At 40.5% G+C, this 15549-nt stretch overlaps 1 protein-coding gene and 1 pseudogene across 1 annotated transcript in view; both read left to right on the plus strand.

Moving 5' to 3' along the window:
* The first annotated feature begins 623 nt into the window (after window positions 1-623).
* The window catches only part of MSRA (methionine sulfoxide reductase A), a 409813-nt gene continuing 394887 nt past the window's right edge, over window positions 624-15549 (plus strand). The window contains exon 1 of the mRNA XM_058670091.1: window positions 624-703. The gene's annotated coding sequence lies outside the window, so the exon portion shown is untranslated. The remainder of the gene's footprint in view (window positions 704-15549) is intronic.
* On the plus strand, window positions 3590-3763 carry LOC118760080 (U1 spliceosomal RNA; annotated as a pseudogene).

Below are 15549 nucleotides of genomic sequence, written 5' to 3' on the forward strand. Positions count from 1 at the left end.
CGGGCCCAGTTTTATTTATTATGCCACCACACTAGTACCAAATACTGTTTTTTTTTTTTTTTTTTTTTTTTGAGGTAAAGAACATGGCTGTTAATCTGATTGAACCTTCAACCTTGATGTACAGAAAAGTAAAATATAATCATATACAACATTGTATTCACAAATTTATTTGTATGTTATTTCATTCATTCAAAGGTATGCGTTGTCCTGTCTTTGTCCTACTGTTTGCCTTACAAGGACTAAACCCCTTTCTTCCCTCCCTTTGCTGGGCTTCTATGCACATTGCAAGAACCAGCTCAATTATCTCGCCTTGTTAAACATTCCCCACCTCATCGGGGCAGCATGAAGCCTACCTTTCCCAATGCTTGGGATGCAACAGCTTCTACCGGTTTATAAACTCACTGGGATGTCATTTAATTGTATTTCCACCATGCAATCCAGAGCCTATGAAGTATACGAACCCGACCGCATCACAAAGCACAGAAAGTCCACTGTGGGAACGGATTTTCGGTTTCTCTTGTGTTTCCACCCGGAGGCACCCAGAGCAGCACACGTGGCCGCGCTCGGCCTCCTTTGGTGGTTGCCCCTCAAGGGAGGAAGAAGACTACTGTGACTGAGGCCTGAAGTCCTTTCTCAGCTCGCAGTCGCCTTGACTCAGCCTGGCTGTGCAGGGAGGTTCATGGTGGCTGTCCACTGAGCCGCAGTAAGTCTGAGTGGGGCCCTCCAGCTGGCCGCCTCCCGGGTCTCGCTCCTGACTCAGGAGTGGAAGAGGTGCATTATCTATGGCTCTCCTGTAAACCCCCAGCATCTGTTATCTGTATAGAGCGTTCCAGTGTATTGAGCACTTACACAGTAAGTGTCAGTAAGGTCACAGGGTGCTGTGGGAGTATTGGGAAGAGTGAGTTATTTCAGATGGGGAAACCACCGCCTGTTTGCAGGGAGCCATCTGGCAGGGCGGGTGGTCTGCACAGCGCTGGACCCGGAAGGTCTCTGGATTCTTCCCACTCCAAACCCCAATGAAAGTAATGGGCCCAGCAATGGTTGCATCCACTCTCCAGCCTACTTTTCTGATCCACTGCTTATTTAGCACAGTTTTCCTGGCTTTTACAGGTTATGCGCTGCTATTCCTCGTTCTTACCTGAGGAAGTCATGGCTTTGCCTACCTGTTTGGAGGCGCTCATGTGACGTACTGGGATGCCTTCTGAGAGTAAGGACCTTTTTAGGAACATGCTTGGTGACTTTGAGTCATCACCACCCCTCTTTTTTAAGGTTCATTTTTATTTATATAGGAAAGTCAGATTTTACAGAGAGGAGGAGAGACAGAAAGATCATCCATTGGCTGGTTCACTCCCTAAGGGGTTACAACTGCCAGAGATGAGCGGACCCGAAGCCAGGAGCCAGCAACCTCTTCCAGGTCTCCCACACAGGTTCAGGGTCCCAAGGCTTTGGGCCGTTCTTGTCTGCTTTCCCAAGCCACAAGCAGGGAACTGGATGGGAAGTGGAGCAGGCACGATATGAACTGGTGCCCATATGGGATCCCTTTGTGTGCAAGGTGAGAACTTTAGTCACTTAGCTACTGTGTCAGGCCCATTACCCCTGCCTTAGTACCCTAGAATCAGCTGACACTGGTGATAGCCTTTGGTTCTACTATTCTATCATCATTGGACTTTGATTTCAAAGGCCATCAGTTCTCATGACTTGGTCAGAGCAAAGTCCCCATAACATAAGATCTGGTCACACCTAGGTCACACACAGGGTGCCTTTGAAGACATCATCAGTTCTCATGGGATGTGGTTCCACCAAGAGGTGCTTCTTTCATGTGGATGTGCTAAAAGGTATTTTGGAACAGCAGCTTTCACAAAAGTGCCACATTCTAATTGTTTTTCAAAGTCTTGGAATAGATGTTGGATTTCAAGGCAAAGGGGAAAAAATAGAATTGGGAGTTAAAGAAAGTGAATTGACAAGTAGAAATGAAATGAGTCAATGTGATTTCAAAGCCTGTCTTGAGCCAAGGGTAAAATAACAAACAGGGTTTTGTGAAAAAAGGAAATCTAATATTTATAAGGGGTTCAACATCTAAGGGGTGATAAATTGCACTTGAGAGGAAATGCTGCATTAGATAAATTTTATCTTGACATTGAACCCTTTAAAATGCCGAGCTTGTCTTGTACATCTGCTGTAGCCCACATACCAGACTGTCCCTGGTAGTAACGGAAGGGTTATTTTACTGAGAAAAATCTGTTTGATTTAGAAGCTAGAAGAAAGGAGAGGGAGGCTCAGAGATTGGAATCTAAATGAGTGATAGAAAAATTTCAAATGCTGCTGTGGCAGGGAAAAGATGAACTCAAGTCAAAGATAATTGACACCTCTTCTCACATTCAATTCTATTCCACATGATCTCCAAACACACTTTTAGCCTGGTTTAACATCATTTAAGTCGGCTTGGAATCACAATAGAGAATGTGACAAAAGAAATTGAATCAGTGAGGTGCATTGTTGGGTGAAATGACCTGTGGAGATGGGACTCTGATAACAGGTGCTGATGGTAGCGGGAAGGATGTGTCCTGTGATGAATGTGTAGGTTTGTGTGGAAGGTGAGTATGAGGATTAATATTATATCAGTTTGACTGGATCAGGGGATGCCCAGCTAACACATTATTTCTGGGTATGCTGTCAAGGCATTTATGGAATAGATTAATATTAGAGTTAATAAAGAAGATCCACTGTCATCAAAACATGAGGGTGAGGGATGGCATCATTCAGTTCCTTGAGGGCCTGAATGGAAAATAATAAAGGTTGCAGAAGGACAGACTTGTTCTCGCCTTTTTAGCTAGGGCATCCATCTTATTCTGCCCTTGGTGATCAGTGCTCCTTGCTCTCTGGCCTTGGATTCCAAATAGGGCTTCACCATCAGCTTTCCTGATTCTCAGCCTTTGGGTTTGGAGTGGAATTACATCACTGGCTTTCTTGGGCTTCTAGCGGCAAATAGCAGATGGTGGGAACACTTGGCTTCTATAATCATGTGAGCTAATTTCTCATACATAACTCTTTCTGCTGAGTCTGTTGATTCTGTTGCTTTGAAGGACAAAAACTGATATAGGAACTTAAGCCGCTAGGCCACTGTGTTAGGCCCGCCATGGCCTTCTTGATTTCCAGGTCTTAGAGTAAGAGTGGAACCTAAACAGTTCTCTGGCTCTCAGACTTCTGAGCTGCATCACCATCCCCAGGTCACCAGCTGGCAGCTGGCAGATTGTGGGGCTTTTCAGTCTCCATAACCATGTGAGCCAAGTAAATAAATCCCTCTCTGAATCTCTTTGTAATGTATGCATTAAGGGATATGTATTTTGTCAGTTTTCTCCAGAGTGACAGAACCAGTGCACTCCATTGTCCTGTATACTGTATGCTACAGTCTAAATGTAATTTCATTCCCCAACTCATGAACATTGAAACCCTGGAGTTGTTTGTTAACAGTTAGTAGATTAATATTATTAGTTGGTGGATTAAGAGTGGAGGCTTGATTCAGTTACAACATCTGGGAAATGGACCCCGAAGGAATTTCTTTAGGTCATTGAGGGTGTGCCTTTGATAAGTTGTTCTCTGGCAGGGGAGATACCATGATCATGCAGATGGTTTCCCCAGGGCAAGTTTCATCCATTGCACTTGGGATGCAGATGGTTTCCCCAGGGCAAGTTTCATCCCCAAATGTGAGAAACTCGATTGCATAATTTGTGGTAGTAGTGGACTGTGTTTGCGCTCTCTCCTGGGGAAAAAAAAGTAGTTTCTACAAGAGAATTGGTTATGTAAACCGAGTTTTATTTATTTATTTGTTTATTTATTTATTTGAAAGGCAGAGCAACAGAAAGATGGAGTAAGAGAGAAACGAGTGTCAGGCTCAAATGTGGGGTGCAGAACTAGAAAATCCACACAGAATAAAGTTGAGCTCAAAGGAAGTTTTATTGGGAGTGTTCCCAGGAGGGGTTCACTGGTCTGGCACAAGACAGTGGGTCAGTGAGGTCATGCCTGGGGGTTGTGGGGAGGAGATAACAGAGAGAGGTGGCAGAATAAGAGAGAGAGAGAGTCTGACAGACTTCTCCCTGATGGGAGACAGCCCGGGACTACTTCCACCTGGCAGAGTAATTGTGTGAGAGAAAAGGTTGCCCAGGGTACATAGTACTGGACTTTTATACAGTTTAGGTGTGTGGGATGGGGCGAGGCGGCCGCTCCTCGGTTTGTGCATGCTTTGTCATCATGGCAGGTGTTGATCTGTGCAGCCTCGGCGTTTGAAACATTTCTGGATGAGAGTGTCTGTCTGGCCCCGGCAAAGATAGCACTGAGGCTGGTGAAGCTCTGTTCTGTTTGTGGCCTGAATGAGGCAGGAAGGAGAACTAGCCCTGGTATTCAGTCTGCTGCTTAGTGTTCCAAGGTTACCAGGTGTCCGTGGCTTGTGATATGCTTGCTTGTCCTTTGATGCACTCAGCTTCTTCAGGAATTGCTTATGTTCAGCCTAACAATGAGGTGTGTATGTGTGTGTGTGAGAGAGAGAGAAAGAGAAAGAGACCTTCTATTTACTATTCACTCCCCAAATGGCTGCAATGGCTGTAATAGCTAGAATAGCTGCAATGGCTATTTCTTGGCCAGGCTGAAGCTAGAAATCAGGAACTCTATTCTAGTTGCGTGGCAGGGCCCCAAACACTTGAGCCATCTTCTGCTATTTTCCCAGGTGCACATATCAGATGCTGGTGTCACAGGCGGTGGCTTCACCTGCTATGCTGCAATGCTAGCTCCTTTACTTTGTTTTGTATTGCATTGTCACCCAAGCTTACATTTGTATTTAACACACTGACTTTGATTTATGGGTAACAGGTCCACATTCTGTTGCAGAGGAGCTAGAACAGTGTGGGGGCTAGAGGCATCCAACCTCTTGCTCAACGTAATTGAATTACCCCCTCCTTCTTCCACATTAAGGTAGCATTGGGTGAGCCGTGGCTGACTCAGTGTGACTGAGAATGACAGTTTTATGTGCTTCTGAGGGAAAACTGAGTTGAGTAATAGGTAGTTCAAAAACCTTTTACAACAAAGAGCTCCGTAATTTCCCATTTTTAAAGTGTCGGTTACAGTTATCAGTTAACAACCAGCAATGGCTGCTCAACAAATAGGCATTTATGATGAGTGCTCCAATGTGAAAGTTGGACAAAATGGCCTCTTATGGCCTTCCCAATGGATTTAATCAGCCTAATCAAACCTTTAGACTCAATCTGAGCCCAAAGAGGAACACTTATCTCCTCTTCTGAGCTATTTTGCCACTGTTGGGGGTGAATATATCTTATCTTGGCAACTGATGGGTCTGTAAGGTCAGACAGTGTTTAATAGTTGCCTATAGAATTAAGTACAGAGTTAAGTGCATAGTAGGTACTCAATAAATATTTTGGTTAGTCAGCATCTTGAAACATGGGGGCAGGTTTGTGAGAGCAGGTAAAGCTGCTGCCTCCATGTCAGCATTTCATATGAGCACTGATTCAAGTCCCAGTTGCTCTGCTTCCAATTCAGCTTCATGCTTCATCCTAATGTTCCTGGGAAAGCAGCGGGAGATGGCCCAAGTGGTTAGATCCCTGCACCCATTTGGGAGATTTGCATGAAGCTCCTGGCTCCTGGTTTCAGCCTATGGCCATTTGGGAAGTGAATCAGAGTATGAAAGATCTTCATGTCTCCCCTTCTCTCTCTGTAACTCTTTCAAATAAATAAATAAATAAATAAATAAGCAAACAAACATTTAAAAAGATCTTGTATGGCTAGATGTTTACAGTACAAAGACATTTTAACTTGGGTCAGATCATCAGAGGACTAACTCTCCTTAGAAGCCATGGATTGAACAGACTCCTCACTAAAGTTTCACAGGCAACAAGCTTTACAGTTAGAGAAACCCACTTAAAAATTATTTATTTTTATTGAAATAGCAAATTTACAGAGAAAAGAAGAGTCAGAGAAAAAGATCTATCTGCTGGTTCACTTCCCAGTGACTGCAGCTGTAGCAATTGAGCTGATTCCAAGCCAGGAGCCCAAAGCTTCTTCTGGGTCTCCCACATTGGTGCAGGGTCCCAAGGCTTTTGGCCATCCTCTGCTACGTTTTCAGACCACAGGCAGGGAGCTGGATGGGAAGTGGTGCAGCTGGGACATGAACTGGCACTCATATGAGTTCCCAGCACATGCAAGGCGAGGATTTTGCCACTCAACCATCGCGAGGGTTCCTCACCACTCCCCTTCCCTCTTTTTGTTACTGTTAAGGGTAGATCTTCCTCAACTTTGTTCCTGTTTTGTTCTCTGCTCTGGCAGTGTACAACAGAGAAATGTGCTTGTTTTTACCCCTAACCAGCTTCTTGGTTTAGAAAGGCTAATCAGTATTAACACATTGTGGAGGTGTGTGACCCAGCATCAGAATTTTAATCTTGTGGCTATGGGAGACACATAGGTAAAGAAGGCAGGTAAAATCAGATCATAGAATCATCCTCCCATGATAACTGGTGAAATAAGGAATATTTCAACAGGAAAACAAACAAAACAACAGGAAAACAAAAATTCTCAAGTTGCTGGCAACATTTAAACAGAAAAAGGGACAAATGAATACCACAAATGTCAAAACATTGTAACTACAAAAAAAATTCTGGCATAGGACTTAACCCCAACCCTATTATGCTTTTCTGAAGGAGTTGCTGTAAATTTAAATATGCCTAAACCTGGGGACCATCTAATTGGATGTCTTGATAGTTCCTGTTTATTCCATGGATCAGGGTGGAGGAGGTAAGGAGGAAGTGAACAATTAGGGTTAACTTTATTGGAAGGGAGGCCTCAAATAGCATTTTGGGGGTGGGGGGCGGGGGGAGGAGGGTGAACAGAGTCATCCCTGTTTAGGCAGAGGAGGAAAAGGTTCAAGGTTTCCTGGAAAAGGTTATACTCAGGTGAGCCCGGCCTGTCCATAGTACTCATGTGAGGTTGTAAAAATGTTAAATAAATCGCTGAATTCATACTCCTTGGACTGAGGCTGGTAGAAGAAAGATATCTTGAGATATATAGGTTTAACTGTAATTCACATAAAGTAGAAGGTTTGGAGTCTTTGTTAAGTGAGAAAGAAATGATATGTACCCTATGTAAACATATTAAAGAATGTAAAGTGAGAAAATATGATTGTTTAAGAAAATATAACTAACAAGACTACAAGAATGGAAATAGATCTTTTCAGAAAACTTCTCAGGAGAGAAGAATTTAGCTGTGACTTTGAAACAAGAGAGTTCAAGGGAAGATGAAATCAAAAGGAGATGAAGAGAAAGATTATAAGAACTGAGAGAACAAACTGATGAGTAGAATAGAATCAAAAGCAGTAAAATCAATAAACAGGTTTGCTAAAAGTTGGAATAACTGAGGGGCTGGCACCAGAGTGTAATGGACTAGGCCTTTGCTTGTGGCACCAACTGGTGCCCCAGTTTGAGTCCTGGCTGCTCTACTGATCCAACTCCCTGCTAATGGCCTGGGAAGGCGGCAGAGGATAGCCCCAAGGCTGGAGTGCACCTGCACCCACATGGGATGCCTGGAAGAAGCTCCTGATCCCTGGTTTCACATTGGCTCAGCTCTGACTGTTGCAGGCATTTGGGGAGTGAACTAGTGGATGGAAGACTTCTCTGTCTCTCCTGTCTGTAACTGTGCCTTTCAAATAAAAAATAACATAAAATAAAATGAATATTTCTACAAAACAGTTGAAATAACTAATACAGAGTAAACAACTGATGTACACAATGTACGCAGTAGACACAGTCAGAGGTTGAGGCAGAGAAGATAGTAGAGGACAAAAATGTGATTCCAACAAGTACAATAGTTGGAACAGAAAAATTAATCAAGGCTCAACACAGGAGCAATAAAACCTGTTAGTTTGACTATTTGGAGGCAATATTTTTTTTTAGGTTTTTTAAAATTTTATTTATTTTAAAGATTTGTTTATTTTTAATTGCAAAGTCAGATATATAGAGAGGAGGAGAGACAGAGAGGAAGATTTTCCATTCTTGTTAGTGCATCTAGGAAGACAGCTGAAGACTGCTCAAGTACACGGACCCCACTATCCACATAGGCTGCAGCTGCCTGTATGGAGTTCTTGGCTCTGGGCTTCAGCCTGGCCCAGGCCATTTTAGACATCAGTAGATGGAATATATTTTAGGTATCTGGAGGTGAACCCATAGATGGAAGATCTCTCTCTCTCAGTCTCTCCCTCTCTGTCACTGCCTTTCAAACAAACAAATCTTTAAAAGTGGTTTGCTACATATTTACTTTTCTGAATCATAAATTTAGAACCAAGATCAGATCATAAGAGACTTATGGGGATCAAACCGAATATAAATATTAATATCTGTAAAAATAAAAAGCTAAGAGAAAATATAGGAGTACAAGTTTGTCTTTCATTATAGATTCAGTATTGTCTAAAATGAAAGCATGTATAATCTGAGGCTAAATGATTCCACTTCTTTTTTCTTGACCTTGGAGGGATATTTTATGAAATATTCCCTCTAGTGTTGAAGAAATATCTATCTGGACTTCAGCAATTCCTTTAGCTTCAATTTTATTTTCTATTGTATCTGTTTAAATTAAATGTGAAATTTTTCAATAAAATTTTAAGTTATATTATAATCCTATTTTTATAAAAATGTTTCTGTAGTCTGTATGCATAGAGAACTGCTTGAAATGATGTGTACTTTAATATTAACAGTGATTTATTTCAGGTGGTGATGTTGGGGCTAAAATTTAACTTTATTTTGCTTTTGCCATGTTACTTCTTTATTACATATATGTATGCATTATTATTAGAAACTCAATATATTTTTTGGAATGCAGAGTCAGCAAATTTGCAGGATTTTACAAATCAGGACAATTTGCCCCTTTCTATCCATTCTTGTGGGCATGGTCTTAACCACCAGCTTTATATCTTTCCTCTCTCTGAAGACTCGTTGGTCAATATATGCACAGCCAGTGCTAGCTACAGACTCTCTTATGCTTAGAATTCTGCTCCAGGGTGTCTAGTTCAATCTGTTGTGCGGTTGTGGCCACAATTTCCTAACGTTGGACTTTCACATTGATTCATTTTGTACTTTTACACTGATAAATTGCAGTTTTAACAAACCATGACAACTCTACAGAAATTTTTGTTCATGTCTTTGATTACCTTTTAAGATGAAATCTTACAAGTGAAGTCAAAGTGTATGGCTTTTCTTCATGCTTATAATTTCAGATAGATTGATTTTCAACAAGAATATCCTAATTGGTGCTTTTGCAAGAGGTATTTATAAAAGTGCCTCTTTCATAATTTTCTTTTCAGCAGTAATCAGTTTTTGTTTGACATGTCCATTTGATAAACAAAAATGATATTTAATTGGTGTTTTAGTAAGCATTTTATTATAAATGAAGTTAAATGTTTTTCATATGAGTATTGAATTTTAAAAATTGCAGTGAAATTTTGTAAGTGGGAAGACAACATGATCGTATTTATTCTGTAGAACTTTAATTCAGACAAGAATGTTGACAGCAGGTGACTATAAGGGATGAAGGTTAGGAACAGCGGATAAGAGGCCTTGGTGACAGTCTTGGTGATACATAATGAGAGCCTAAACCGAACAGGGGACAAAAAGTGACAGCTGAAAGCATCCCATTTCCTTTTCTGACACTCTGGCTAGTTTTCTATCAGATTTTCTTTTTTGAAAAATTAGCGTAACCGCCTCCCTCTGGGTCAGCTCGCCATGAGGGAATCTCCGGACCTGGGCTAGAGGGCTTGCCTGCTTCCAACTTTGGGTCCCCACCCTCTTTTGTAAGGACCATCAGGATTGCTCCAGAAACTCCTCATAACAAACAAACATATGAACAAAAAACTAGAATAGATAGACAGAGAACAACTAGGAAAGCTTAGAAACAGACAGGAAGCGGCCAGCCGGGATGCACTTATATAACTCACTGGGTGGGACACAAAGATCAGTTACTCCTCTCTGGGGTGTTGAGGATTTCTCTGCACACCCCTCCCAAAAACATTCACCTGAACTGTTGACATTTGTCCTGTTAAAGTTATAGAGTTAGACTACCCAAAAAACAACCAGGTTTAGCAAAATCATGCTTCAATGCTATAAAATGCTAAATACTAACATTGAAATAGACAAGAGACAGCTGAATAGCAATCTATAGCCATTTTAAGGTATATAGAACATGGTTGAATATAAACCAAAATTGAAATGTCTATGAGGAAGTCACAGGTTTTGGTCGAGAACCTGCATTTCCCTAGTAACATATTGGTTAATCAATACCATGTCAATTAATGCCATAATGTTGTAAATGGTTGTAAATATTATGTTGGGTTTTTTACTTGATTGGGATGATACTCTGCTGGTTCTACCTTCAGACCAGAGATTGTCTCACCAAGAAGCCATTGAACTTACCAGGACAATAAGATGCTGGACTTTATGATTGGTCAAAACCTCCATTGAAAGAATCTCAACTGAATTTGAACTATGGAAATGCAACAAGGTGGAGCAATCTGCCGTGGGGGGGGAAGGGTTTGGGGAGGCGCGGGGGGGAAATCCAGTGCATAAAAAAAAGTGTCATATAATGCAATGAAATAAATAAATAAATAAATAAATATTAGCGTAAAAATAACACTTTATCCCAACCATTCTCAACATGTCCTAATTAAATTTGGGGGAAATTTTATAATTCTTTTGAGAGGTCATTTGATCAGTTTCTGTGTTTCATTCCTTAAAAAAAATGATAATCCATGGAAGAATTTGGCCATAAGACTATGAATATTGCTTCCCTGTGTTTCCTATATGGGGAAAATGGAGATGGAGTCTATAAATCCAAATATGCTGAAGACATAAACTGATATGTGACTGATTTTTGTCTGTATTGATAATCCTCTCAGATTTTACCTTAAAGTCTTCATATGTCGTGCTTTTAGAAAAGAGAAATGAAGCATACATTGTCAGATGTTAGCCAAAGTAAACCGTGGTGAAAGAAAAAAATGGCCAACCCACTGTAATTGTGGGCTGAATTGTAATTCTTTATTCTCTGTAGCCTTCAGATAAAAGGATTCATGTGGGATGGTAGATAGGGCGGTTTTAATTTGGATCAACTGGACTTACTGAAGGATTTTGCACCAGCCATGCTGTGAGGCAGGTTCTTTGTTTTCCACAATTATCAAACTAAGCCTAATTAAACTTGCTTTGCTTTGATGTACTGTAGTGTTTTCCATAATTTTATATTCAGAACCATTTTCCTAAGTCCTCATTTGAAACCATGGGTAGACCATGGATTCACTTTGTATCTGTCATTCTGCAATTTAGTATGTATCTATCAGGTTTTAAGATGCTTACTTTTGATGACTATAGTGTAATACCATTCTTATTATTATGATTGTGTTTTGCAAGTTGAACCCCTGGAATTATTTTAAAATGCAATATACTGTAGATATGTATGAAAGGAAGTGCAGAGACTTTCAGTACTGCCATTTAACTATAGATCTTAAACTATAAAATGAACCCATGTTTTGCAAAATTAAATTGATTTAGCTTTTTGGTTATATTGTTGTTTAAGAGGACTTTAAAAAAAATACTCATTTGACACAATTGACTGGGTGTATATTTCTTTGGTGTGGCTGTGTTTAACAAGATACTTCATTGCCTTTTTAAGGTTTTTCAAGTTGTTTATCTGCTACTTAGTGACTCACCGTTTAGATTGCCCCTGCTTTATAGGTGCTTAGGGTAGATGCCAGTGACGTTTTTAAAAAGAGCCTTTTTCTTCACTATCTAATAGAAGTAGTTTAGAAACACATTTGCTTCATTTGACTATCACCTTATTTGGAGTTCTTAGCTGGATAGTTAGCTGCCTTTAAAAATGAACTTAACTCTTTTGGTTGTATTAGCCCCATTTCCTGTGGACTTTAGCATCATTTGGAATGGATGAGGGATACAAAAGCAAATCAATTAGGATGCAAATTCGTCTTTTATCCCAGTTGTGAAGGGGACTTAGCTATGGAGACCCTGTTAAGTATTTTGAACAAAGTGATACCTCTCTTCAATGCTGGTCACCAAGTAGTAGTATTGTTAACTATTTCTGTGAGATTCAGGAAAACAGAGAGCTCAATTATCATCAAAACGAGAACTTCATATTGCTAGACACACTTTGAAAACATCTTAAAACCTCTATGTTGAAGTGTAATAAATACAGAGAAAACTGCACGCATTTTAAGTGTATGATTTAATGAATTTCCACAAATTGACCATACTCATTGAAGCCAGTTATTAAATGGAGAATGTTGCCAGTACGTAAGACATCCTTCCTCATGCCCCTAACCATTGGCTGCTCCCTCCGTCTCCTACAGTAACCACTTTCTTGACTTCTATCCATCATAGCTTGAGTTATACAGGATATACCCTTTTAATGCTTGCCTCTTTCCTTCCACATTATGTGTATATGAGGTTTATTCGGGTTATTTAGTGTTGTAGATTTTTTAATCTTACCTCTTTATAGTTTTCCATTGTGTGAATATACAATAATTCATCTGTTTTGCTCTTGAAAGGCAGCTTTACCTGCCAGCAAGTAGGGAGAAGGCAGTAGGAGGAGGGGGACCAAACGACTTTTAAATTTTGTATCCCCACCCCCAGCCAGCTCCCCACTGTTCTATAATTCAGTAGAATTTCTAGGCAAGCAAAACGGATTTTGGCTCTAACCTGTAAGTGTTTATTCGTTCTAGAGGGGAACTATCTTGAGGATTGGGCCAGCTTTCATTGTCTCCCTCTCCTTACTAATTTCTGGCTCATGCACATGAATGTTGCTATGATTCAAATAGTTTATTCCAATGGAGAGAAAATACAATGCAATGAAGAGGACATAAACGTGAGGCAGAGGAAGGAAGTGATGGCTAAAGCACAGGGAAAGCAGGGAAGAAATAACAAACAATGCTTATTTATCTTGCTATTATGTAAATGAGTCTAATTAAATAGCATTTGTAGGGTACCATTAAGTCTGATAAAGCATGTACATGGAACAGGTTTGCAGAGGTTTGCTGTTTTTCTCATTCACTTGATACTTCCTCTGGTTTCCTCTGGTCTTTGATAATTTTATATGCATTTTGTTTAATTTGCATGATATTTTTGATCCCCAAAGGAGCAACTGAACCGAACGAACCAATAATTGTATGTAGTTGACATTTATCACAGCCATGTAAATGTTTGGTATTTCAGCCAATTTTGCTTTCTGTTTCTTTAATATCAAGCTTCACTCTGTGTATTCTAGCATTTTTTTTTGTGGTAGAATACATTAGAACTTCTATTATTTTTTTCATTTCTTTTATTGACTTGATTGAAGTTTTTCTGCAGTCTCAATAATCAGTGTGCTAATATATTAATAATTGTTGCTAGGTCCCAGCAAGTGGTACTAAGATAATTGCAGAGCTAATGCCAGTGCAATACATAAATTATTCATTAAAACATATAGTGCCTATTTGAATATATTGCTGCTTTCTACTATCAAAAGCATCTTATGCTTTATTGGAGACTTTGATTTTGATTAAAAAAATTAAGAAGGTCCATTCATTCTGGTAGATTAAGAGAGTTAATAATTTGGCTGCCCTAGAAATTGACCTCAAGGGAGTGTGGATGAATGACAGATTGGGAGGGAAATGCGGGTAGGATTTGGTTTGGTTTATTTCCAATTTACCCCTGTGTGTTACTTTGCTAGGTCTGCCATAACAAAGGGCCACAGCTTGGTCGATTTAAACAATAGACATTTGTTTTCTGCCAGTTCTGGCAGTTTGAAGTCTAAGAAGGTGAAGCAAGGTTGGTTTATCCTGAGGCCTCTCTTGTTGGCATGTAGATGCCATCTTTTCCCTGTGTCTTCATGTGGTCTTCTCTGTGTGTATGTATGTTCTAATCTCTTCTTATAAGGTACCCAGTCATGGTGGATTAGGACTACCCAATGACCTCTTTTGGCTTTAATTCACTCTGAAGAGGTCCTATCTCCAAATGGAGTCATATTATGGGGTACTGAAGGTTAGGGCTCTCAACCTATACAGGAAGGCACACGATGCAGCCTGTAACACTCGGTCAAAAGTAACTTTAAACTCTGATGTGCAATGCTTGGATTGAGCACAATTAACTCTCCTTCCACAATTCTCTATACTGGCCTTCCTCTTCCACTTTAGACTATGTGGCTCCACCACATTTCCAGCTCCCCCACCTGCCCTGTAGGGTTTGGACAACATGCTGCATGGTATGGTGTGAGATCTTTCTAGAGGAGCAGCCAGAGGGGCATGATAATGCAACCAGAAGTGCAGAGGTGTTGTCTCCATTATTATTAACTTTGACTAGTAGCAATAGGAGTTGGGAAAGAGCCAGGTAGATAAAGTCCTTACTCACTGTTTCTCAGTGCAACCTTTCTACAGATGTGTGGCTTCTGGTTGCAGCCTGTGTCTTTACAACTTGTTGTGAAGCATGGTCAGTGCTGTGACATGCAGCATCTTGCATGGTTGCCCATCTCTCCTGGCTTCACATCCCTTTCTTCTCACTCCCAGCTGCTCTGGGCTGCAATGCCATGAGAAGCATCAGGATTCAATTCTGCCTCAGGCTCTACTTTTTAGGAATTATGGGCTAAGACAGTGTTTTACCCATTTTAGAAGTTTTGTCCTATTTAGAGACGTGGTAATGAATTTTGAATACTTGCACATAGACATTGTTCATTACTTTCTCAGGTTAGTACTAGTTAGGGGGAGGGACACAGTAGTCATTATAAACTGCAGTGAACATAGATAGATATTGACTCAATAACACCCTTGGGTAGATGTGGACTCTAGTGGGTTCATCTGCATTATTCAATAATGTTTTGTATGCTTAGATGTTGAACAGTATTTATATTTTAAAAATGTGAACATGTATTTATTTACTTCAAAGACAGGATGACAGAAGAGTAGAGTAATGGAGAGAAAAAGATCTTCTACCTGCTGGGCCAGTCTAAGTGGTCATAAAGTTAGCACAGAAGCCAGGAGCTTGGAACTCCATCCTGGTCTCCCAAATGGGTAAAAGGGACCCAAATGCTTGGGCCATCCTCTACTGATTTTTTAGGCACATTAGCAGGGTGGTGGATCAGCTGTGGACCAGCCAGGACTTGAATCTGTGCTCCAAAATGGGGTGCTGGCATAATAGGCAACAGTTTAGTTCACTACACCACAACACCAGCTTCAAGATTCTTTTTTTTCTTTTGTCTCCTTCCTTCTCTCCTTCTTTCTTTCTTTCAAAAGATATGTATACACATTTATTGGAAAGGTAGATCAGATTTACAGAAAGAAGAAGAGACAGATCTTCCATCTATTGGCTCACTTCCCAAATGGCTGCAATAGCCAGAGCTGAGCTGATCTGAAACTTGGAGCCCTGAGCCTACTCCAGATCTTCCACACAGGTGCAGGGTCCCAAGGCTTTGGGCCATCCTTTACCACTTTCTAAGGTCACAAGTAGGGAGCTGGATGAAAAGTAGAGAGTT

The sequence above is a fragment of the Ochotona princeps genome, chromosome 11 (assembly GCF_030435755.1).
Source record: "Ochotona princeps isolate mOchPri1 chromosome 11, mOchPri1.hap1, whole genome shotgun sequence".
In the NCBI taxonomy this organism is placed as follows: domain Eukaryota; kingdom Metazoa; phylum Chordata; class Mammalia; order Lagomorpha; family Ochotonidae; genus Ochotona; species Ochotona princeps.